The sequence below is a fragment of the Mesoplodon densirostris genome, chromosome 9, assembly GCF_025265405.1.
Source record: "Mesoplodon densirostris isolate mMesDen1 chromosome 9, mMesDen1 primary haplotype, whole genome shotgun sequence".
NCBI classification, from domain to species: domain Eukaryota; kingdom Metazoa; phylum Chordata; class Mammalia; order Artiodactyla; family Ziphiidae; genus Mesoplodon; species Mesoplodon densirostris.
In genome coordinates, this window is record NC_082669.1 from 68858150 (window position 1) to 68883520 (window position 25371).

The 25371-nt window shown below is 39.7% G+C and overlaps 1 protein-coding gene across 3 annotated transcripts in view; it reads right to left on the reverse strand.

Annotated features, from left to right (window-relative positions):
- Positions 1 to 25371, reverse strand: part of PDE1C (phosphodiesterase 1C) — a 545840-nt gene that overhangs the window by 111401 nt on the left and 409068 nt on the right. The gene's annotated exons all lie outside the window — the stretch shown is intronic.

Below are 25371 nucleotides of genomic sequence, written 5' to 3' on the forward strand. Positions count from 1 at the left end.
CCCCCAACACTTTCTAACTACCTTTTATCTTGCTAAGAGTTTCCTAAATTATCAGTGATTTTGCTTCTCTTCTGATTTTCGTTATTTTTTTGGTCCTAACTGTATGTAGTAAAGCATGACCAGCAACAACATCACCAAACACTGCTTGAGATCCTGCTATGTTGCAGGTACTTTGTTCAGCTGTGACCACAGAGAATAGCAGTCCCATGGCCCACACATGTTCCAAGACAGGTGAGGAGACTTAGACCACCAAAATAACCACGGAGGGCTCCATAAGGAATACATGAAGGCAAACTGTTTTACTGGACAGGAAGAATTCCTCTAGGAGCAGATAAATACCCTAGTTTTTTTGTTTGTTTGTTTGTTTTTTGTTTTTTTTAAGGAGGATGGATGACAAACCAAGGTACTGAGGACAAGACCTTTCCCACTGCTAGTCAAGAGCTCCAGACAGTAAAAGAGGAACAATAAAACATGCTCTCCTCTTATGTATATGAACACTAACCCCACAGAGAAGGACTCAGTACATATGAGAGCAATAAAATGCCAACAGATTATCAAAGACCAGCAACTGGGAACACTGTAAATACCACAGAGATATGGAGATTGGACAAGTCTTCAGGCTCTTTGACAGCCAGCAAAGAACAGAAACTTTGAGGACAACCTTGGGTTTGAATTGTACATCACAGAGTATTAGCTATGCAATCCCAGGCAATAGCTGAATGTCAGCTATAAAATGAAGAAGCAACCACCAAACTTCCTAGGTTGATATAAAGATTCAATCAAATTGATATTGATGTAGTCACAACAACCATGTGACCAACGATTGGTAATTTTTTTCAGCTTTCTGAATATAATTGATATATAACATTGTGTCTTTATACAACATGATGATTTGATACACATATATGTTGCAAAATGACTAGCACAGTAAGGCTAGTTAATACAGCCAAAACCTCACAAATTTAATTTCTTTTTCTGGTGAGAACATTTAGGATTTACTATTCTAGCAACTTTCGTATACAATACTTAAAACCAGTACTTGCTAACTATAACCACCAGGTTGTACATTAGATCCCCAGAATTCATTTATCTTACAACTGTAAGTTTGTACTCTGAACAACTTCCCCCATTTCCCCGTTGTTTTTTTAAAAGGCATTTGTTATCATTATTGTCATTGTTGTTATTCAGTGACCTTGGTCATCAGAGGTAACCAGATGAGAAACACGCTATCAGGATACTTAAGATTATTATCAAGTCTCCATTTCCCAAGGCTGCTCCCACTTTCCTGACTTCAAAATAGCCTCTGATTTGCATTTATAAGAGAGCACAGGTCAAGTTCTCTGCAAGGCATAAACCACTCCCCTCCAGATCTACATGAAAATGATCAACAATAAAGAAAGAGGAAAAACTCAGGATCACCCTTAAAAAGTAGGCAAGAGGGTCAGCCATACAAAATAAATTCCCAGGAATTTCAGGGATGTAAACTACAGAGGAAATTAGACTGAGGGTAGTGGCTACCTGACTTGTGAATCTCCAACATGCAAAAGGGAAATATGCAAAGGAAATCAGCAGAGGCCTCTGCAGTCTTGGGAGGTGAGGGTTAGCCTGTGGATCCCATTAGCAGCACTAGGAGGTGTTCTGGTTTCAAGGGCAGTGCGAGACAGGGAGTTGGCATGGAAGGGTTTATCAGTCCCTCACACACGGTGGACAGCCAGCCTGCCAAACAATGGGGAGACTGCAGAGGCAAGCCCTGAGAGTTGTTCCAAATAAGAAATGGAAGCTCTTTAGCAAAACACATTCCTGGCTAAGTCTGCCTCCAATTCTGACTCTCACTTCCAGAAGCCCAACTACCCCCAGCCTGTTTTGACTCTCCACTGGCAAGGAAAAATGAGGGTAAGTTTAAACTTCCTAAAAATGTTCTCCCTTGATTTGGGGCTTAAAGATTCTACCAAGAATTGACATGAATCCCTAACAGGACCCATCTCAGCTCTCAAAACCTGAGAGGAGAAGACAAAACATAAAAAATGATGACGGAAACTACAAGACTAACAGAAATAAGAACCAGATGATTCTATCTTCCTACAAAAGGAAATAAGAAATAAACCAACAGAAGCAGCTTTAATCAAAAAAGTTTTCCTAGACTGAAGAAAAACCTTTATAAGCAGATGAAAAGGGATCATATAAAACCAGAAAAAGAAATCCAACATATGCAGTTGTAATTTTTTATCTCCAAGAATTAAAAAAAGATGAAAATTGTTGAGAAAAAAATATATTACTTACAAAGTAACAAAAATTCAAGCTGGCCATAAGACTTCAACCATGCCAAATATCAAAAAGCAATTTAATAACAACACCAGTTTTTGAAAATAATATGGTATAATTCAAGATATCTACATCTGCCTGTGTATACTAGGACTGCCATGTATATGTGAAGCCAACAAATACATTCTCAGTTGTGGACAAGCTCAAAATTTCATCATTAATATGCTTTTCCAGAAAATAAAAACAAAAACAAAAAACTTTAAGGCCAACTGTGGGACAGTGATCTTTCAAGGAGGATAGATTCATGAATCTCCAATTAAATTGACTCATGACTGGAGAAGCTTCAAGATGGCGGAAGAGTAAGATGCGGAGATCACCTTCCTCCTCACAAATACATCAGAAATACATCTACATGTGGAACAGCTCCTACAGAAAAGTAAGGTACTGAATGCTGGCAAGACCTCAGACCTCCCAAAAGGCAGGAAACTCCTCACGTACCTGGGTAGGGCAAAAGAAAAAAGAAAAAACAGAGACAAAAGAATAGGGACGGGGGCTTCCCTGGCGGCACAGTGGTTGAGAGTCCGCCTGACGATGCAGGGGACACGGGTTCGTGCCCCGGTCCGGGAGGATTCCACAGGCCACGGAGCGGCTGGGCCTGTGAGCCATGGCCGCTAAGCCTGCGCGTCCGGAGCCTGTGCTCCGCAACGGGAGAGGCCACAACAGTGAGAGACCCGCATACCGCAGAAAAAAAAAAAAAAAGGATAGGGACGGGACCCGCACCAGTGGGAGGGAGCTGTGAAGGAGAAAAGGTTTCCACACACTAGGAAGCCCCTTTGCAGGCGGAGACTGCGGGTGGCAGAGGAGGGAAACTTCGGAGCTCCAGAGACGGGCGCGAGCCGCGGCTATCAGCGCGGACACCAGAAACGGGCATGAGACACTAAGGCAAAAAGCCTGTGTGCGAGCACAGGTGACTATCCCCACCTCCCCTCCCGGGAGCTTCTGCAGCCCGCCACTGCCAAGGTCCTATGATCCAGGGACAACTTCCCCGGGAGAGCGCACGGCGCGCCTCAGGCTGGTGCAACGTCACGCTGGCCTCCGCTGCGCAGGCTCGACACGCACTCCGTGCCCCTCCCTTCCCCCCGGCCTGAGTGAGCAAGAGCCCCCGAATCAGCTGCTTCTTTAACCCCGTCCTGTCTGAGCGAAGAACAGACGCCCTCAGGCGACCTACACGCAGAAGCGGGGCCAAATCCAAAGCTGAACCCTGGGAGCTGTGCGAACAAAGAAGAGAAAGGAAAATCTCTCCTAGCAGCCTCAGGAGCAGCGGATTAAATCTCCACAATCAACTTGATGTGCCCTGCATCTGTGGAATACCTGAATAGACAATGAATCATCCCAAATTGAGGAGGTGGACTTTGGGAGCAACAATATATATATATTTTTCCCTTTTTCTCTTTTTGTGAGTGTGTATGTGTATGCTTCTGTGTGTGATTCTGTCTGTATAGCTTTGCTTTTACCATTTGTCCTAGGGTTCTGTCTGTCCATTTTTTTTTATTAAAAATTTTTTTTCTTAATAATTATTTTTTATTTTAATAACTTTATTTTACTTTATTTTATTTTATCTTCTTTCTTTCTTCCTTCCTTCCTTCCTCCCTCCCTTCCTTCCTTCCTTCTCTCCCTTTTATTCTGAGCCATGTGGAGGACAGGTTCTTAGTGCTCCAGCCAGGCATCAGGGCTGTGCCACTGAGGTGGGAGAGCTAAGTTCAGGACACTGGTCCACAAGAGACCTCCTAGCTCCACGTAATATCAAACGGTGAGAATCTCCCAGAGATCCTCATCTCAACGCCAAGACCCAGCTCCACTCAATGACCAGCAAGCTACAGTGCAGGACACCCTGTGCCAAACAACTAGCAAGACAGGAACACAACCCCATCCATTAGCACAGAGGCTGCCTAAAATCATAATAAGGCCACAGACACCCCAAAACACACCACCAGACGTGGACCTGCCCAGCAGAGAGACAAGATCCAGCCTCATCCACCAGAACACAGGCACTAGTCCCCTCCACCAGGAAGCCTACACAACCCACTGAACCAACCTTAGCCACTGGGGACAGACACCAAAAACAACAGAAACTACGAACCTGCAGCCTGCGAAAAGGAGACCCCAAACACAGTAAGTTAAGCAAAATGAGAAGACAGAGAAATACACAGATGAAGGAGCAAGGCAAAAACCCACCAGACCTAACAAATGAAGAGGAAATAGTCAGTTACTTGAAAAAGAATTCAGAGTAATGATAGTAAAGTAGATCCAAAATCTTGGAAATAGAATGGAGAAAATAAAAGAAACGTATAACAAGGATCTACAAGAACTAAAGAGCAAACAAAAAGAGATGAACAACACAATAAATGAAATTAAAAATTCTCTAGAAGGGATAAATAGCAGAATAACTGAAGCAGAAGAACGGATAAGTGACCTGGAAGATAAAATAGTGGAAATAACTACTGCAGAGCAGAATAAAGAAAAAAGAATGAAAAGAACTAAGGATAGTCTCAGAGACCTCTGGGTGGATTTTCCTTAAAAAACTAAAAACAGAACTACCATAAGACCCAGCAATCCCACTACTGGGCATATACCCTGAGAAAACCATAATTCAAAAAGAGTCATGTACCACTGTGTTCATTGTAGCTCTATTTACAATAGCTAGGACAAGGAAGCAAACTAAGTGTCCATCGACAGACGAATGGATAAAGAAGATGTGGCACATATATACAATGGAATGTTACTCAGCTATAAAAAGGAATGAAACTGAGTTATTTGTAGTGAGGTGGATGGACCTAGAGTCTGTCATACAGAGTGAAGTAAGTCAGAAAGAGAAAAACAAATACTGTATGTTAACACATCTGTATGGAATCTAAAAAAAAAAAAAAAAAAGAAAAAAAGATCAGAAGAACCTAGGGGCAAGACGGGAATAAAGATGCAGACCTACTAGAGAATGGACTTGAGGATACAGGGAGGGGGAAGGATAATCTGGGACAAAGTGAGACAGTGCCATGGACATATATACACTACGAAACGTAAAATAAATAGCTAGTGGGAAGCAGCCGCTTAGCACAGGGAGATCAGCTCGGTGCTTTGTGACCACCTAGAGGGGTGGGATTGGGAGGGTGGGAGGGAGGGAGATGCAAGAGGGAAGAGATATGGGGACATATGTATATGTATAACTGATTCACTCTGTTATAAAGCACAAACTAACACACCATTGTAAAGCAATTATACTCCAATAAAGATGTTAAAAATAAATAAATAAATAAATAAATAAATAAATAAATAGACTCACGACCAAGATTTAACAAAGCCAACCTTAACAACATGGAAAAGTAGTTTTAAAAGATTAAAAATGAGTGGTAGATGAAATATAGTGCTAACTATACTAGGAAAACTACACATGAAAAGGGCTGATACATCTTCTTTTCCTGAGACAAGCTCCTATTCCTAGTGTAAATGCTTCCTATGTCACTTTTATGGACTAAAAACTCATTATAATCATTCAGAAAACAACTGAAATTATTAAGAACATTATATGGAATATCACTTTATAGCCATTACTATTAACAATTCCCACTCCAGGGAAAGCACAATATTGGGGGAACTGAGTTGTGAAGAGCCTCATGCAATATGTCATCCAGGACCTTAGGCCAGAGCAGGAGTAGTGCTCTCGGGGAAAGCATCATTTGGACTCCCACTCAGCAGTTCAGATCAGCAGCACTGAAAATCCTCTCTCCCGGAAAGTCCCAGACTTTATGCCATAGTTAGCAGAAAATCAGCAGTGTGGGGCTTCCCCCAGATGTAGTCACCAGCAGTGCCTGACAGACATTAGGCACGGCCACATTTATGTATCCAGTGCAAAAGTCTGACCTAACAGAAAGCTATAAACAGAAGCAAACCCCTAGCCCAGTGGCTTCGACAAAGCCAGAGATGAAATGACACAGAATAAAGTACTTGCGGGATGCATAAGACATGCTAGAAATTCACATCTACTCCCATCTCTCTAGTTAATGAGATGAGCAGGAGATCCACTAACACCCTGGCAGACAGGAAGGTAGCCTAGGACAACATATCCCCACAGTTTATGGAAAACACCCAGCAACATTCACCTCTCTTTATTCAAGGACAACTAAACAGGAAAAAGATATATTTACAGAAAGATTCAGCAATAAAGAAAGTGAAGAATAGTCTTCAAAATGCAGAGGAAGGACTCACTTTTCAAGATTCACTAAAGGAAACACAAGTAAATTTTAGGGAGCATCTGCTTTGTGTTCAATAAAATGCAGGAAAACAGATCTTTGAAACAAATGTGAAAGCTGAAATCATAATGTAATAAAAGTGAACATATGGAGAGAGAAGAAATGAAAAAGAAACAAAACATGACATTAAAAAGACTATAAGAACTTTTTTTTAAAAAAGTGACCAACTTCTTATATACCCAGCTCCTATTTGGACTAGCACCTATCAGAGGTATAAGCTACAGCTGTCCCTGTCCACACAGCTGCCAGCTTTCTGCTTTATGTAGCTGCCACACAAACCCTAGGAAATTCCAGATGTCCCTATTTTCAAATATTGTTGAGTTCTAGGGTATCACTCAGGTGGGTGCTGCTCCACTGGCCCCTAAGTCCCTCCTCTCCTCCAATCCTTTATCCTTCTTGGAACATCCTGCCTTGACCCTCACCCCACTCTGCCACCTACCATCTACCTCTTGGTAAAATTGCTGCTTTGTGGGCAGAAGAGTTTCAAATTAGCCTTTCACCACTAGTCACCAACTAGTCTCAAAAACTGAAAAATGTCCTAAAGTTTTCGGAATAAGGAGGCACCCTTCCCTAGTACGGGTTTGCCCTGGATCTCAAGCCATCAGACTGCAGGTTTGCCCTAGATCTCAAGCCATCTTAAGAAGGGTTGTCTAAAAATAGCCAAGATCCTTCATACCCATACTACAAAGTATTTTTGTTAAACTTGAAGAAGACTAGCTAAGCAGGAAGGCTCAGATGCCTTCGTTTTCCTAGTAAAGATTGTCTGGATGTTTTTCTCTGTGAATTCATTTACCTAAAAGGCCAATGTCCCCAAGGACAAGTCCCACAGTAAGTTGCAGTCTGTACATCTAGCTTTTTAATACTATTCAAAAGGATTTTTGGTCTGGGCACCTAAAGGAAGGGAGGGAGGGAGAAGAGAAACATATACTACAACAAAAATAATAATAGAGTTTCTCTTCTGAGTGAATGTTCATAGTTTCCAGCACTCCATCCATTTCTGTCACTGTGGCTGCCAGATAATAGTTCCAGTATAGAAGCACAACACCATTTTAGGAATAGCTTACACTTTCAAACTTTGGCAAGACGTCTTTCTCTGAAGAGAGTGTATAATTTCATTGTGGATGAGCCCTTGCATCTTTACACGAATCTTTCATTTCTCCACATAAACTCTTTGCTTTCTCTAGGCTTCTTTGCTACAAGGCATATGATAAAATGCTGCATCACTTCGGTTCCTAGTGCCCTCAGGTCTGGAGCAAGTCCTGGATGGATGCTGAGTTGCTTGGAAACTATGTCATTATTTGGGATGTAGAAAAGTGTTGGAAGAGAGAAACTAAGTGAGGCAAGGCCCACACACTGTATTTTGGAACTTGAAAGGTTGTTGGAGTGGAAGAGACAAAGTCTTCTTTTTTTCCACAAAGATAATTTCTAGGACCAACGGGGTTGACTTTATTAGGAAGCAACCTTTGAACTCAACTTCTTAACTTAGAAAACTGCCCTACCATGGACTCGGCATTATTCCCTATCCAAGTGAGGTCCCAAAAACCCTTCAACACCATGCCTTGAGAGCACACTCATTTGCTGAGCTGGAATGAAATCAGAAAAGAACAAGCAAAAATAAACTGGAATAAAGAGTCATGAAACAAAGTTTCTTATATCTGTCCATTCTGCCCAAGGTTATTCCTCCTGAGAATGGATAAGCAGCTCCTAAAATGCCAGTGTGGCCGCCAACGGCTGTTGTCTCAGACAGGCTTTGTTAGTTTGAAAGAACGTCAAAGGGACCTGGATCCTTTACAGCACTTCCCGTACATGTCCCAATGAATCATGTGTCCTAAAAACTCATCTGAATAAAAAAAATCACCATCTCAGTTCATCACATCCGTGTATTTGTAAGGCAAAGGCGTCTCTGTGTATTTATACACACCTGTTTCCTCTGTCACTCCCATCCCTGCCACTTACCTAAATGCCATAGAAAGTAAATTGAAACAACTCCTCCAAATGGGATTTCAGGCTTATGTTTTAATGTCACCCAAAGATGTCATCTGAATATTTGTCTGGAGATCTGTTTGTTTCTATAATTAACATTGTGGTACTTGAAACATCCCTTCAACATAGACTGGGTGCTCTCTGAATGCAAATACTGTGATAGGCTCCAGGAATACAAAGGGGGACAATGCAGTGCCTTCCCTCAATTAGGGAAGACAGACAGCTAATCAGCACCTACCGTGCAAGTACAGCAAGCGTGATGGCAGAGTGTGACAAGGGTGCTAAGAAAGCACACAGGAGAGGAATCTCCAAGTAACAAGGCCCTCCCTAGAAGAGGTGACATCAGAGCTGAATTGAGGCCATATAGGCATCATCCAGGCAAGAAAGATGGGATAGAGAAATGGTGGACTTGGAGGACGGTGATCCATTCAAGGAATCCCATGGTAGCTGGAACTCAGGGGACATGAAGAGATAAAACTTCAGAACAAGGCCGGAGTCAGACCCTGGTGGGCTTAGCAGGCCAAGCTAAAGAAATTTCATTTTCTCCTGGAGATAACGGGGAGTCCCTGGAGAATTTTTAAATGGGGTGGGAGGTGGTGTGATAAGATTGGCAATTTAGAAAGATCAATCTAGCAATAGAGTAGAAGAGTGCAGGTCCTTGGTGAGTGGGGAGATTCTATATTTTTGTTGTAATTTGGCTTGTCTGGTACCCTGAACAGTGGAGTATGAATATCATTTCTCCTGTGATAGCACTTTGATAAGGTGTTACAGGAATATGGTTAGGCAGTACGGATCACTGCTTCTAGTAATTTTTAGGAAAGGGCTTGTTTTAGGTATGTGGTTTCCTGATTTAGTGACCTCCAAACCAAAAACAAGAATACCAACAAAAATAAAGACTGGCAAGAATAGCCCAGCTATGTAAATTTTACCCCCTTTCAATGCCATAAGTAAACAAATTTTGCTTTTACATTTCTCAATTACACATGCTTAAGGCAGAGGTACAAATAGATTTAAATAAATTATTGGCCTCTAATTACTTTTTCACTTAAGAAAAAAATTCGGCACCTAGGTTCATATCTCTATTTTTATATACCTCTGTATATAAGTTATTAACTAGTAAAAAAAATCAGTAACGTTATAGAAGATTTTAAATAACATCATTAATAAAACTGACCTAATTGAACATGTACTGAACACTACACCCAGTGAACACTACACCCAGTTGCAGAATAAAACATTCTCTTCAAGTACACATGTAACAGTTATCAAAACTGACATTATGCTGGGTCATAGCAAAAGCCTCAACAAATTTCAAATAATTGAAATCATACAGATAATGTTCGCTGACAACAGTGGAACTCAGCTTGAAATCAATAACAAAAAAATGTCTATAAATATTCCAAATGCTTGGAAATTTAGGAATACACTTCTAAATAACCATGGGCCAAAGATTAAAACAGAAAATAATTATTTTCTGTTTTAAACAAATGGGATCTAATGAAACTTAAAATCTTTTGCACAGCAAAGGAAACCATAAAGAAGACGAAAAGACAACTCTCAGAATGGGAGAAAATATTTGCAAATGAAGCAAGTGACAAAGGATTAATCTCCAAAATTTACAAGCAGCTTAAGCAGCTCAATATCAAAAAAACCAAACAACCCAATCCAAAAATGAGCAGACCTAAATAGACATTTCTCCAAAGAAGATATACTGATTGCGAACAAACACATGAAAGAATGCTCACCATCACTAATCATTAGAGAAATGAAAATCAAAACTACAATGAGGTATCACCTCACACCAGTCAGAATGTCTATCATCAAAAAATCTACAAACAATAAATGCTGCAGAGGGTGTGGAGAAAAGGGAACTCTCTTGCATTGTTGGTGGGAATGTAAATTGATACAGCCACTATGGAGAACAGTGTGGAGGTTCCTTAAAACACTAAAAATATAAGGTAGATAGCTAGTGGGAAGCAGCCGCATAGCACAGGGAGATCAGCTCGGTTCTTTGTGACTGCCTGGAGGGATGGGATAGGGAGGGTGGGAGGGAGACGCAAAAGGGAGGGGATATGGGAACATATGTATATGTATAACTGATTAAATTTGTAAAAAAAAAAAAAAAAACACTAAAAATAGAACTACCATATGACACAGCAATGCCACTACTGGGCATATACCCTGAAAACCGTAATTCAAAACGAGTCATGTACCACAATGTTCACTGCAGCTCTATTTACAATAGCTAGGACATGGAATCAACCTAAGTGTCCATCAACAGATGAATGGATAAAGAAGATGTGGCACATATATACAATGGAATATTACTCAGCCATAAAAAGAAAAGAAATTGAGTTATTTGTAGTGAGGTGAATGTACCTAGAGTCTGTCATACAGAGTGAAGTAAGTCAGAAAGAGAAAAACAAATACCATATGCTAACACATATATATGGAATCTAAAAAAAAATGGTCATGAAGAACCTAGGGGCAATACGGGAATAAAGACGCAGACCTACTAGAGAATGGACTTGAGGACACGGGGAGGGGGAAGGGTAAGCTGGGACAAAGTGAGAGAGTGGCATGGACTTATATACGCTACCAAATGTAAAATAGATAGCTAGTGGAAAGCAGCCGCATAGCACAGGGAGATCAGCTCAGTGCTTTGTGACCACCTAGAGGGGCGGGATAGGGAGGGTGGGAGGGAGATGCAAGAGGGAGGAGATATGGGGATATATGTATATGTACAACTGATTCATTTTGTTATAAAGCAGAAACTAACACACCACTGTAAAGCAATTATACTCCAATAAAGATGTTTAAAAAAAATGTCTATTGAAAAGGTTATGCCTTTTCTTGCAAAATTATGCTATGCAAGGATCTGTAAAATAACTTCCGTCTACACTTTAGAGCCAGGAAACATTTTGCCACTTCAACGGACAGTTGCAACTATATAACTTAATGTGTACACATTTTTATCTTCTTTTAAAGCCTTTGTGGTTGATCACAGTGGACATTAAGTAAATTATGTTGGATGAATAATAAATGTGAAACCAAACATTTTACTTTAAGTACATTTTCTCTTGGGTGTAAATTGAATACAAAATGAATCACTATCAGTTTCTTTTTAAATCTTCTTATATTTGAAGTCATTATGTAACCATAACCTTCTTTAATGTTTATGTTAAATATTCTCAAGTCATTTCTTCACAAATACCACACTTAACAGCCTTAATCATCTCACTCATTCTTACACAAATCTTCTAGTTTCTTCAGGCTCCTTTCAAAGTGTTAGTATCAAGAGTTTCTAATTAGTTATTATCTCTCAAATGTCAACTTCTCTTAATAATTCCTAAGAGCATGTTAACTTTTTATATTACATTATAAGTTTTTACTCGGATGGCAATCAATCTGTGAATGCTGTCTTTGCTTTTGCTTTAAATATATTAGATGTACAGTGAAATGCACTTTCTTTTGGTTGGTCTTGATATAGGAAGATGTGTAGATCAGAAATCGCCATGCCCTTGGCCAAGTGTACTGTTGAGTCAACAGTATTTGTTGTTGCCAAGTCCATGGCAGGTGCCATATAGGCTATAGAGAGAAAAGATGCAAGAAGCTTCCAGTTGAGTGTTGGAGACAAGCATTGACTCATGCACCAGTGAGTGAACAAAAGAAGGGATAGCCCAGCAGTCCAGCATGTGGTGTTTGGAGTATAAAGCCTTCTGATCCAAAGCCTAGCTTTTCCATTTACTAGTTGTATAACCTTGAACAAAGTTTTTCAAACTCCCAATATTTCCATTTCTTCTTTGGTAAAATAGGGATGACAAGAGTATCTACGTCATAGGTTAGGTGATAATTACATAAAATAACTTATGTAGAGAGTTTAGCACAGTGCTTTTAAACCCTCAGTAGCTGCTGTGTGTGCATGTGTGTGTATACTTTGTGCTAGGTACTCTGCTAGGTATATAAATAACTATGCTGCAAGGCAGAATTTTAAAAGAGAGAGGGCTAAACTGAAGAGCAAGAATAGATTTTGAGAGTGAGCCAACCACCTTCTAATAGATATGTCATGAATGTCACGAATGTGTGTGTGTGTGTGTGTGTGTGTAGTCAAAAATAACTTCAGCGAGTGAGAAGTTCTGAGCCTACAGGTAAAAGCAAGATAAATATCCTTTTCCAAGGAAGTAAAGAGCAAGAAAAGTGGCATCCAAGTAATATTATATGGGAATCTAGCCTCATCTGCATTCCTGTGCACAATTCTTCCCTTCCCAAACCATAGAGGCCTCCATAGATAGGGTTGACTGTGACTCATAAGTCCTTCTATACAGAGACTAGCACCGAGAAAAGTCGGCAAGCATAAAAGGTATTTAATAAATTTGAACCTGTAAAACTTTATGGGAAGCAGGTGTTTGAGTCCCATTTTATGGAACACGAGCCCAATGAAAAGGGTTATATGAACTATTGTGAGGCTGTTCAGCCTGTGAACAACGATGGGAATGTAATCACATGTCCCACAAACTAGACTATGTTAAGTCTCCTATTGTTAGAATAATGCCATTTATACATCTATTTATAATTTTGTATTCCTCCCTTTCATTTCACTCTTCATTGAAAGTTAATGTATTGCAACTCACTGGCAGGCAATTTATTTTAGGGTAAAAATTAATCTAATAAAAAACAATAAAATCTGTGAATGTGAAAAAAATCCCAAAGATATAAGCAGATTTATTATACACAGCTGGAAAATATCTCTTACACGAAGGCATTCATAAAGTGAGTTAACGGTCTCTGTGCACAAGTTCTTTGAAAATATACTTGACAGAGTCATTTACTTTCAACATCAGAAATCACCAGGGAACAGGTGAAAATTACTCCTGCAAGTAAGAAGTATTTATATACAGCCAAATAACTAGAGCAAAATAAAACCTTATGGAAAAAAAACAGATGAGTGCAAGGGGAAAAGGGGGGTAGGGAAGAGAGAAAGATGTAAAACAATAATTTAAAGACAAAGTTAAAATGAAGCCAGTAACCATACAGTGATTTAATTACAGGACACAACTTTGTAAAGTTATCTATACAAAGTCACCATGACAAAAAGGAGGATAAAAATCAATAAAGCCTATTAATTCTGAAACAACAGATAAGGAAAAAGAACTCTACCTCAAATCTAGTTAATCTTATGGTCTTATAGCCACACTATTATTACCAGAAATATTCAGAATATTTTGACTTGGCATACAGATATCTTTCTGTTTGGGTAAACATGTATTTCTAAAATGAAATTTATTGGGGGAGAGGAAGTACTATTTTCATATCATGGTATATTAAAACATAGATAATAAAAAAATATTTTGGCCTTTGAGACAGGGAGTTAGTTCCCTTTAAAACAGCAGGATGCATCCAATAGGGCTGTTTTTAAGAAGGACAGCAGTTAGTGGGCTAGAAATTATATGGAAAATACATTTTATTTTTTGCACACACAAACATGTTTAACAGGTAATCACTGAGGATGATTTGTTTCATAGATTAGTACTCCAATGTTTGCTGACATAGTTGGGCTTATTTTTATCTTCATGACCCCAAGTAGTTGGCTAGACCAAGTGTTTCATACTTCAACTTGTAGTTTTGGTGATCAAGAGACATTAGGGCCCAGGACCCAAAATGTCTTCCCAGCTCTATTGATTTACCCCATAAATTCGAGGACACAAACATCCTGGACCTCAGATTTCTCCCCTGAAAAGGGGTGGTGGTAAGGGTTCAATATCATCATTATCATTAAAGGATTCACACACTTGGGGCTATACTTTATCCCACACTCTTTAAAATTCATAAACCTTATTTTCACTTTCACTTTACCTCTCTATGTTGTACACAGTCAATCACATGAATGTTCAATGAAAAGCTTTCAGTGAAATTTCAATGTTGCTTAAAAGAAAAGCAATCCCCAGGGTACGAGCCAATGCTGTGCAGCAGCTGTGTCCAGCACCATTTTATAAGGCAGTGGACTGGGGAAAAAAGCACCCTGAATAATAAGTGGTGGCCACTTGGGGGTCATGTAGAAGGAGGGAGGCTAAAGGTAACAGCTAACATTGGGCCAGAAAGACAAAGCCAAAGTCTGGAGTCAGAAGGGCAGGAGTGATGCAGCAGGTGTCAAATTGAAGATGCGACTGTGGATGAACAGAGAAATAGCAGACAAAAGACACCAGAATGACTAGGGCAAGCAGTGGGCTGATTTGAGGTTTAAAGGCAACCCAAATGATCAAATCAAGTCTGGGGTTTGTGGTCTGGGGCCAAAACAAGAATAGTCTGGAGTCATTTCAAAAGGGATGCTGGCATCAGCACCCCTTCTGAAGGACCAAGCGCTAACCAGTATTCATCCTTACACGGAGCTCTCCAATCCTAGTCTCATAAGACCAGTTCAGCTGTGGCTATGGAGCAGCATTTGCATGCTGGTTTGCCATCTCTGTTCATGAGCACAAAGAGAAGAGTTTTTCAAAAAGAACCTGCACAGTCCATTTCATTAATCTCCCTTCAGCTTGCTACCTTCTGCCTACATCTCAGGGTTGTATGCCAGTTCAATCTACAACAGCCATATATATTTTTTTAACATCTTTCTTGGAGTATAATTTCTTGACAATGTTGTGTTCGTTTCTGCTGTATAACAAAGTGAATCAGCTATACATATACATATAGCCCCATATCTTTTCCCTCTTGCGTCTCCCTCCCCCACTCCCTATCCTACCCCTCTAGGTGGTCACAAAGCAGGGAGCTGATCTCCCTGTGCTATGCGGCTGCTTCCCACTAGCTATTTTACATTTGGTAGTGTATATATGTCCATGCCACTCTCTCACTTCGTCCCAGCTTACCCTTCCCCCTCCCCGTGTCCTCAAGTCTATTCTCTACGTCCAACAGCTATATTTTTAAACCAGCAATTATCTTCATTCCTTCTTACTGACACTCCATACAGTGAGTCTGAATTCAGTCCAAGGCAAAAAAAGAAGCATATACTAGCTAAAATAAATTCACATAAACCTAACACAGATTGTCTCAGAATCACTCAGATGATTTTTAAGCAGCTCCAATCTGATTTACAGGCCAGGTTCAAAGTTGGTTCTGTACCAAGTATAAATCAATTACACAAATTCTCCAAAACAGCTATAAAAGAAATCAAAGGCCAAGAACTTAATTAAAATACAGTCTACTTTAGAGAATGTAGAGATTATCATTGGGAAAAACTTATCACATCAAAACAAATGTAATAGTTCTGATTACATGTGTGAGAATAAGCATGGGCTGGAAGGGAAAACTTTATGACAAGGAGTTCAGGGAAGAATTTAGCAATTCTATATCCAACTTGATCCATCTACATCCAAATGTCAATACACGCCTTGCTTTTTCTTTGTGTATTAAATAGGGATGCTTACACTGGCTTGATAATAAGAGGAATCTAGTGAAAGCAAATAGTAGACCTAACATAATACCTCTCACTTTACCTATAGTCAACCCGCTCTAAATACATGTTTTCGAGGCAAGGATACATGGATAAAGCAAACTGATTCCTTTCTTTCCCCCATTACCAGATGTCTTCTTCAATCATCACAAAGGTTGAATATTAAGCTATCAAATAAATAAAAAGACATTACCTCAATAACAACTTTGGTAAAAGATGTTCATGCTACATAGACAAATATAACTTCATGGTTACTTCAAGTTTTTTCTTCTATTATAAATGCTGCCTTTTAGCATCTATAATAGCAAAGATTCCTGTCCATTTGAAAACAGTTTGGAAGACAAGACTCAAGTTACAAAATACAGTCACCATTCCTCTGAAGCTACGAGAGGGTTTGCTCAAGAGTAAATCCATTATCACAGAAAAACCACTTACATGACAACGATGCATCTGTCTGTCTGTCCCTAAGTATGTCTAATTCATTTAGCTCTATTTACTTAGCCTCACCAAGACGATGTCCATTCATTCATTCATTCATTCATTCAAATATTCACTCATTCTATTAGCCCTCTAGAACCAATCCATTTGCTAGCCGAGATGGGACTTAAGGTTCCCAAAGAATCTAATCAAAAGTCAGCCGTATTCCTGTGTATACACTGACCTGTAGGTTCTGAGCCTGTGTCCTTCAATAAGACCCTACCTAACCCAATGAGAGTTGTGCTTTCATGTCCCAATCTCTGTCACAATAGCCCAACCCAGATGCTCCCCAGCAGCCCCAGACCCAGGCTTGGCCTTGCTCTCCAGTGTTTCCAATATTCAAGGTTCAGCTGCTGTTACAGTCCTTCCATCTAGGTCTTGGATGGATATTGCTATATCTTCCTAAAAATCCCTGCCTGCCTGCTATGCCTGCTGCCTGAAGCTGAGTTACCTCACCATGAAAACCTACCCTACCTCCAGTTTTTTTTTTTTTTTTTTTTTTTTTTTTGCGGTACGTGGGCCTCTCACTGTTGTGGCCTCTCCCCTTGAGGAGCACAGTCTCCGGACACGCAGGCTCAGCGGCCGTGGCTCACAGGCCCAGCCACTCCACGGCATGTGGGATCCTCCAGGATCGGGTCACGAACCCGTGTCCCCTGCATCGGCAGGCGGACTCCCAACCACTGCGCCACCAGGGAAGCCCCTACCTCCAGTTTTGATATTAACAAAATTGGCCTAGACTGATGCTACTTATGCATTATGGGGGATTAATGGTATCCACTTATCTTTCATATTTCATTGAATCCATGGAATTATTCTCCAGGAATGCTTAGCGTTAAATGTCTATACTAACTTCTCTATGTCTTGGTTTCCTTATCTGTAAAAGAGAAATAATGCTAGTATCTACCACAGAGGATACTATGAAGATAAAATTTATATATTTTATAAGTATATTAAATGTATACACTTTATAAGTTTTATAAATATATAAAACATAGAACCTTACAGTAGAGCCTGGAAGATAATACATGCTCTACAAGTGTTAGTATTATTATTACAGTTATGATTGACTTCCTCCAGTGAGCTGTAGGATCTCTGAAGATACTGTCTCTTTCATTCTTAAAACTCCTCAGACCTAAAGGGTGATTTGCATATCTCAGGCAATAAGTGGTTTCAAGTAAAACTGAATTACTGAGTACTTTACAAAGCTATCTAGAAATACTATATCTATCATATAGCTGTAGAAAGTATGACCATAGAAATCCAGGTACCTACTTAAGAACATAAAGTCACCAAAACAGCCAAGAATGCAAGATACTCATAAGCCCACACTGCTAGTTCCACACACCATCTTCACACCATACTGTTCTCGTGATATGAGACCTAATGCATTTACTCCAACCTTGTCTTATGTAAATTTACTTCTCCGTAGGCAAGGACATGGCATAGGGTAGTTTAGGCATTGGTCATTCATTCATATATTTATTGTGCAGTCCTGTGTTGGACTCTATATTAGGTATAAAGAGACTACAGTAAACCAAACAGACAAAAAGCATTGCCTCATGGAGCTAATGTTTTGGGGGAGGAGGAAGAGGGAGTTTATACAAACAAAACATTCCTTCATATCAAACTGTGATAAGTGTGGAGCATGATATTGAGGGACTGTTCCATTGTATCACCTGTAATGATAATATCAGCTTATGTCCCATTTATTCATATCCCTTTCTAGAAGCCACTGGACCAGTTTTCCCCAACACTTGGTCGGTGAAGGGAAATGTATTGATTTGATGCTGAGAGAGGTGCGATATTATCTTGCTGCCAATCCCTGCGCTGAAAGTATATACTTTCCAACCTACCTAGAGAAGAATCCCAACTACCAGTTATGAACAGAAATGTTAAGTGGCCCCTAGGAAGGCCCAGCAGCTCCAAGTAAGGCAGTGCTCCTGCATGGGAAAGGCATCACTTCTATTCAGCCACAGGTGGAGAAGTAACTGGCCCCAATCCTGACCCAGGTTCCATCTCAAATACCACAGATTAACAAAGAATTTATTTTCGTGGGGATAATCCTCTTTTTACAAATAGAAGATAAGCTATGTTAGATGATCTGATCTAAGATTCCAGGGATCGTTTTAAAGAAAGAGAAGATTTGTACAGTCATCAATTTCATTTTAAGGTTTTTGAGCCACATTCAAGATTTCATGACCTTTTACCAACACAATAGTCACAGATGGGCATTGCTTTTTAAAGCGAATTAATGTCAACCTAAATATAAGTGAGTCAGACCTATGAGTCTCTGAGCATTTTGGTTCATTACACTGCCAAAACCAAGCCTTTGTAGAATAGTTCTAATTTTTCAGCTCTACGAATAAGCCTGCCGAACAAATATTTTGCTTAATGACATTAATTGCCTTGATACTGGGTTTGGGTAAGTTGCTTTTTCATATAGCAACTGAGTGAAAAACCAAACCTAACAAGAAACACACGAAAAACCATAAGGATCAATCAATAATATTATTTTTACCTGAATTAGTATACTAAACCTACATCAAGGACCTGGCAAGCTATCGATCTACTCGTCATAACTCTCTGTGTTTCTTCCAAGTAACCATACTCTTCAGTATGATACTAATCTTCAATCATGATGTCTGATAATCAACTTGCCTTGCCAAAAGACCTGTTAAAAATATCTACACCTCTGCACTAGGAAAGCCTCTCTTAGAAATGCTGTATTGAAGAGTTTAGATTCAAATCACTGCCCTGATTTAAACCCTGTGGAAATAATAATACAATAGTAAATAATATTGAGTGCTACCCACATCCCATATATCAAAGACCGTCAAAGATATTTAGTACTGAAGGCCTTTCCAATACCAGCCCCAGGAGATTTACAAGAGATCAAGGTGATTAGACCTCCTTAATTAGAATGTAAATTCATTTATTGATTTACTGTATCAAACAGATCCATGAATAGCTACTGATTTTTTTAATGTGTTCATTTTCGATTTCAATGAGCAGTATTAATAAAATATGAATCAGACTCCCCCACCTCACCTGTAGTTCCAGTGTCCTGGTCTCAAGTTAAGCATGACAGAGACATTTTGTGTCACAATTTTCTCCGCTTCTGGCTTCAGAGTTTTGAAAATGGAATATCCCATGACAAACAAAATTTGCATCAAACTGCCAACTCTGAGGCAAAGCATTATTCATTTTTGTATAGATACGTATCATGCATGTATGCCCAGGCCAGCTCTGCAGACTCATGAAAACCCAACTGACTTCTCTTCATCCCAGAGTAAAAAGAAGAGAGTTGCTTAGCTGGGCATATTGCAGAGGGGACTTGGGGGTCCAACTGTCCCTGTGAAGACTGTGAACCATCATTTGAGCTTCCTCAGCCCCCAGGTCCTGAGTCTTTCTGTTGTTATGAGCACAAAGGGGCTTGTTTCTTGTCACCTTCTCTTTCTGAAGGCTTTTCTGCTGTGTCCAGTCTGCTAAGACAGTGACCACTAGCTTTCAAATTTTTCAGGCAATTCCCAGCTTTTGATTTTTTATTGATATCTCTTTTCTTCTGTCATTTCCTCTCCCCTTCTGTTCTTGTACATTTATGCCTTCTTCCTTGCTTTACTGTCACATGGAAGAGTTTTATAAAGGAGCAGAGGTAAACCCAAGTGTTTAATCTGCCATATTTTGCCAGAAGTCTCCACTGTACTATACACAGTATATCACTCCAATCTAAATCTATTTGGCTCAAGATGACCAACTTCTAATGTGGAACAGACTAAGATAAAATAAAGTGAATGGCATTCCTTTTCTTCTTTCCTGATCCTCTGTTTCCATGGATCAGATTATATGCAAATAATAATCAGCAGCACTGCTATGAATAAATTATATTAGGCTGGGACTTACAGATAAATTCCAAAGTTCAAATTTGAGCATCTGGATAATTATTAGTATCTTATTAAAATACTTAAAATAGGAACGAATGCTCAGGACAACAGAAGTAGTTGAGTCATGGTGTCAGGGGATAACTCATACAACCCTAAATACAGTATGGTCATATTGGAAGTAAAAAGAGTGAGGTTGATGAAGTAAAGATTACATGATAAGAGAACACTTCTTCCACTTGATCTTGTCCGCTGTTGAACCTCTCAATTCAGTTTTTCAGTTCAAGTATTGTATCCTTCATCTCTTCAATTTCTGCTTGGTATTTTTTCATATTTTCTATGTCTTTGTTGCATTTCTCACTTTGTTCATGCATTGCTTTCCTGACCTCGGTAAGCAGCTTTATTACCATTATTTTGAACTCTATTCTATAAATCACTTAGCTCTGGCTCATTAAGCTAGAGTTCTGGAGATTTATCTCATTCTTTTGTTTGGAACTCATTCCCATTTCTTCATTTTCCTTGACTCTCTGTGTTGATTTCTGTGCATTAGATAAAATAGCTACCTCTCCCAGTTTTAACAGACTGTGTAGTCTTGTGTAGGAGATAAACCTCATCAACCAGCACAGCCTGAGCCCCTATTTGCCTTTCAAACCTTTGTGATTGTCCAAGTGGCTTGCAGTAGTTGAGGGTGTGCTAAGACTCATCAGTACCCCAAAGGGGAGGATTACAGTCAGCACCTAGATGCAGGCTGCTCAGGAGGCAGACCCACAGGCAGCAGCTGGGAAATTATGCAGTCAAACCCCTTCCAGGGAGAATCTGGGAGATGGGCATTTTTGTCTCCTCCCTCTGCACTGAGCCCAGGTGTATAGCCACTGTGCTATATGTCCATTTAACAACTGCTTCTTTGTTTGCTATAGTCCTGTGGGACTCATGAATGCGAGCCCCACTGACTTTCAGAGCTATGTGATTTGGGGGCCTGTCCTTCTGGTAGTAGCCTTAAAAATTGGGGTGTCACACCAGTCAGAATGGTCATCATCAAAAAATCTAGAAATAGGGCCTCCCTGGTGGCGCAAGTGGTTGAGAGTCCGCCTGCCGATGCAGGGGATACGGGTTCGTGCCCCGGTCTGGGAGGATCCCATATGCCGCGGAGAGGCTGGGCCCGTGAGCCATGGCCGCTGAGCCTGCGCGTCCGGAGCCTGCGCGTCCGGAGCCTGTGCTCCGCAACGGGGGAGGCCACAACAGTGAGAGGCCCGCATACCGCAAAAAAAAAAAAAAAAAAAAAAAAATCTAGAAACAATAAATGCTGAAGAGGGTACGGAGAAAAGGGAACACTCTTGCACTGCTGGTGGGAATGTGAATTGGTACAGCCGCTATGGAGAACGGTATGGAGGTTCCTTTAAAAACTACAAATAGAACTACCATATGACCCAGCAATCCCACTACTGGGCATATACCCTGAGAAAACCATAATTCAAAAAGAGTCATGTACCACAGTGTTCATTGCAGCTCTATTCACAATAGCCAGGACATGGAAACAACCTAAGTGTCCATCATCGGATGAATGGATAAAGAAGATGTGGCACATATATACAATGGAATATTACTCAGCCATAAAAAGAAATGAAATTGATCTATTTGTAATGAGGTGGATGGACCTAGAGTCTGTCATACAGAGTGAAGTAAGTCAGAAAGAGAAAGACAAATACTGTATGCTGACACATATATATGGAATCTAAAAAAAAATGTCATGAAGAACCTAGGGGTAAAACAGGAATAAAGATACAGACCTACTTGAGAATGGACTTGAGGATATGGGGAGGGGGAAGGGTAAGCTGTGACAAAGTGAAAGAGCAGCATGGACATATATACACTACCAAACGTAAGGTAGATAGCTAGTGGGAAGCAGCCGCGTAGCACAGGGAGATCAGCTTGGTGCTTTGTGACCGCCTGGAGGGGTGGGATAGGGAGGGAAGGAGGGAGGGAGACACAAGAGGGAAGGGATATGGGAACAGATGTATATGTATAACTGATTCACTTTGTTATAAAGCAGAAACTAACACACACACAAAAAAAAGTTGGGGTGCTAGACGTGTGGTCCAAATGCTTTGGGAGTTGGGGATTCCCTCTCAATTTCATGTGCTATGCCATTAGTGGGGTTTATGGCGAGAGCATGTCTCAGCCTTTACTACCCGATTTAATGTGGGTATTCTCTGTTTCCTGATGGGTAGGAATCACACGACTAGTTTCTGGATTTCTCTTAGAGGGACTTGATCCATGTGTAGCTGTATATTTGGTGAGTCCACGGGAGGAGGGAACTCCAGGAGCCTCTTGTCACCATCTTGCTCTCAAGTCTGATTTTTATTTTTTTCTTTGTGAAAATGGAATCAACAGACTCAATACTGCTTCTATTATTAATAATTAATGTATTTAACAATTTAAATAACTCCTTTGAACATTTGTTTTGTTTCAGCCATTATGCCAAGTGTTTGATGTACGTTAACTCATTTAATCCTTACAACCATATGAGATACATATTATTAATTACCAATTGTATAGGTGAGAAAGTTGGAATTAAGAAAGGTCAATAAATAATTTGCCAAAGTTGCACAGATAAGTGGTAGAACTACAGTTTGAATCCTGTCAGCTTACAAAGCTCACCTCTTAACTTCATTATTATACTACCTTAGTATGCTGTGAAATTCCATAGCATGAAGAATGAAAAGAGAAGCTACATTGATAATATTTAAGTTTTCTTTAAATACTTTATGGTACAATGTCCTTGGCCCCTCTTATAAATACTTCAGATTATTTTGGGTAGACTTGTTAACAATCTTAGGGAAATGCTCTGGAAACACCAATGGAATTGAGCTTTTAAAATATAAAATCTCATTGCCCCAAGCAAGAATGCTTTCTGAAATTAGAGCCAGATTTTCTTATAATGTAATAGTCTTTTTTCTCCATCATTTGCATAGTGATACAGATTTTATAGAGTTTTAATTCTGAATTTATATTCTGAAAGTGTCAATCTGGAGGCTGTAATCCTACTAACTTTTCTGTTTGCCTATTTTTCTGAATGAGTATAAATGTTTACTTTCTTTAAGCAGCATATTCCAGAGGTAAAATGTATCCCAAAGCCTTTAATCTAAGCACAGGCTGTCGTAAAACTTCCCTGGCATATCTTTCTCTTACAGTTAATCAAATTACATTTGGGAATTTGAAGCAAATGAGGATATAACAAAGTGATTTGGGTGGACAAAATGTATGAACTGCATCCTGTTATGGAACATTTTTACAATTGTATAGCTGACAGCTATGCTCAGAGAAACAGTTGAAGAAGCAAATACAATTATTCACTCAGTGGTTTATAAGCAAAAGGGGAAAAAGGATATTAATCTTCAAGATAAAAGTGTGGAGTCAAAAATGAGTTTTATTTTTAAAAAATCCATTACAAAAGTCGTTGAAAGGATGTAAAAGACAATGTAATTGGGAAAGTGGGTCCACTATTCCAGAATTGAAAGCCTCTGTCCTTTTTTCTTCCTATCTCTCTCTACATAAAGACGTTTCTGTCAGCTTGGGTGCATTTTCATCATATCTGGAGTGTACGTTTGGGAAGCTATAACTAAACATAGACCAATGGCATATGCTGAATCGACTTGGGCAGAGAAATGTGGGGGCAGTACTCAGAGCAGCTGATGCTCAAGCACAGTAGGGAGATCAAATCAACATGCATTAATAAGATCTTCTAAACAGAGAAAGCTACAGGGATTTTAAATGTGAGCCCCCAAATCAATAATTCCAGTGGCAGATACTCTAAAATGTCCTGATTTTGGATTGAGCTGCTTCTCACCTGAGCCACACAGTAGGATTCAAGCACAGTGGCCGCGTGTTAGCATCATTTGGAGGACTTTTTTTTTTTTTTAATTTTGATTGGAGTATGGCTGCTTCACACTGTTGTGTTAGCCTCCACTGCACAAAATGAATCAGCCACACACATGCAGGTAGGCCCTCCCTTTTGGACTTCCCTCCCATTTAGGTTACCACAGTGCATTAGGTAGAGAAGAGGACTTTTAAAAATCATGAGTGCCCAGGTCCCAGCCAGACTAGTTAAATTGGAATCTACTGGGGGATGAGGGGAGGCAGATGAAGCGTCCCAAGGCATCGGCATTTTTAAAAGCTCCCCAGGTGATTCTAAGGAGCAGCCAGAGTTGAGAACCACTGGTTCAGGGTGAGTAGAAGGCAAAATTTATTTGATGATTAATGATTGAGTAAAATGGAACTAATATGGAAGAGGCCAGCTAGCACTCAATAAAAACTTTTTTAGTTAAAAAAAATTTTTTATTGACGTATAGTTGATGTACATTATTATATGTTTCAGGTGTACAACATAATGATTCACAATTTTTAGGGTTATACTCCATTTATAGTTATTATAAACTATTGGCTATATTCCCTGTGTTATATAATATACCCTTGTAGCTTATTTATTTTATACATAGTAATTTGTGCCTCTTAATCCCCTACCCCTATCTTGCTCCTCTCCCCACTGGTAACCACTAGTTGGTCCTCTGTATCTGTGAGTCTGTTTCTTTTTTGTTAAATTCACTAATTTGTTGTATTTTTTAGATTCCACATGAGTGATATCATACAGTATTTGTCTTTTTCTGTTTGACTTATTTCACTTAACATAATATACTCCAAGCCCATCTATGTTGTTGCAAATGTCAAAATCTCATTCTTTTTATGGTTGAGTAGTATCCCATTGTGTGTGTGTGTGTGTCTGTGTGTGTGTGTGTGTGTATATATATATATATTGTACATGGTAAAAAAAGGTATTCTCCAGTAGCAAGTGTAATAGTCCCAACTTCCTAAGGTGAATTTTTTTTCTATTGCACAGGGTCCCAAGAAACCTGAGTTTTAAAATCCAAGTGTGAGGGTTCCTATAATCTTGGCTAGCGCTATTTGTTTTGGGTACTTTCAATAGAAAAGGGTAATACAGGGTCTCTGCCCAAATAAGTAGAAG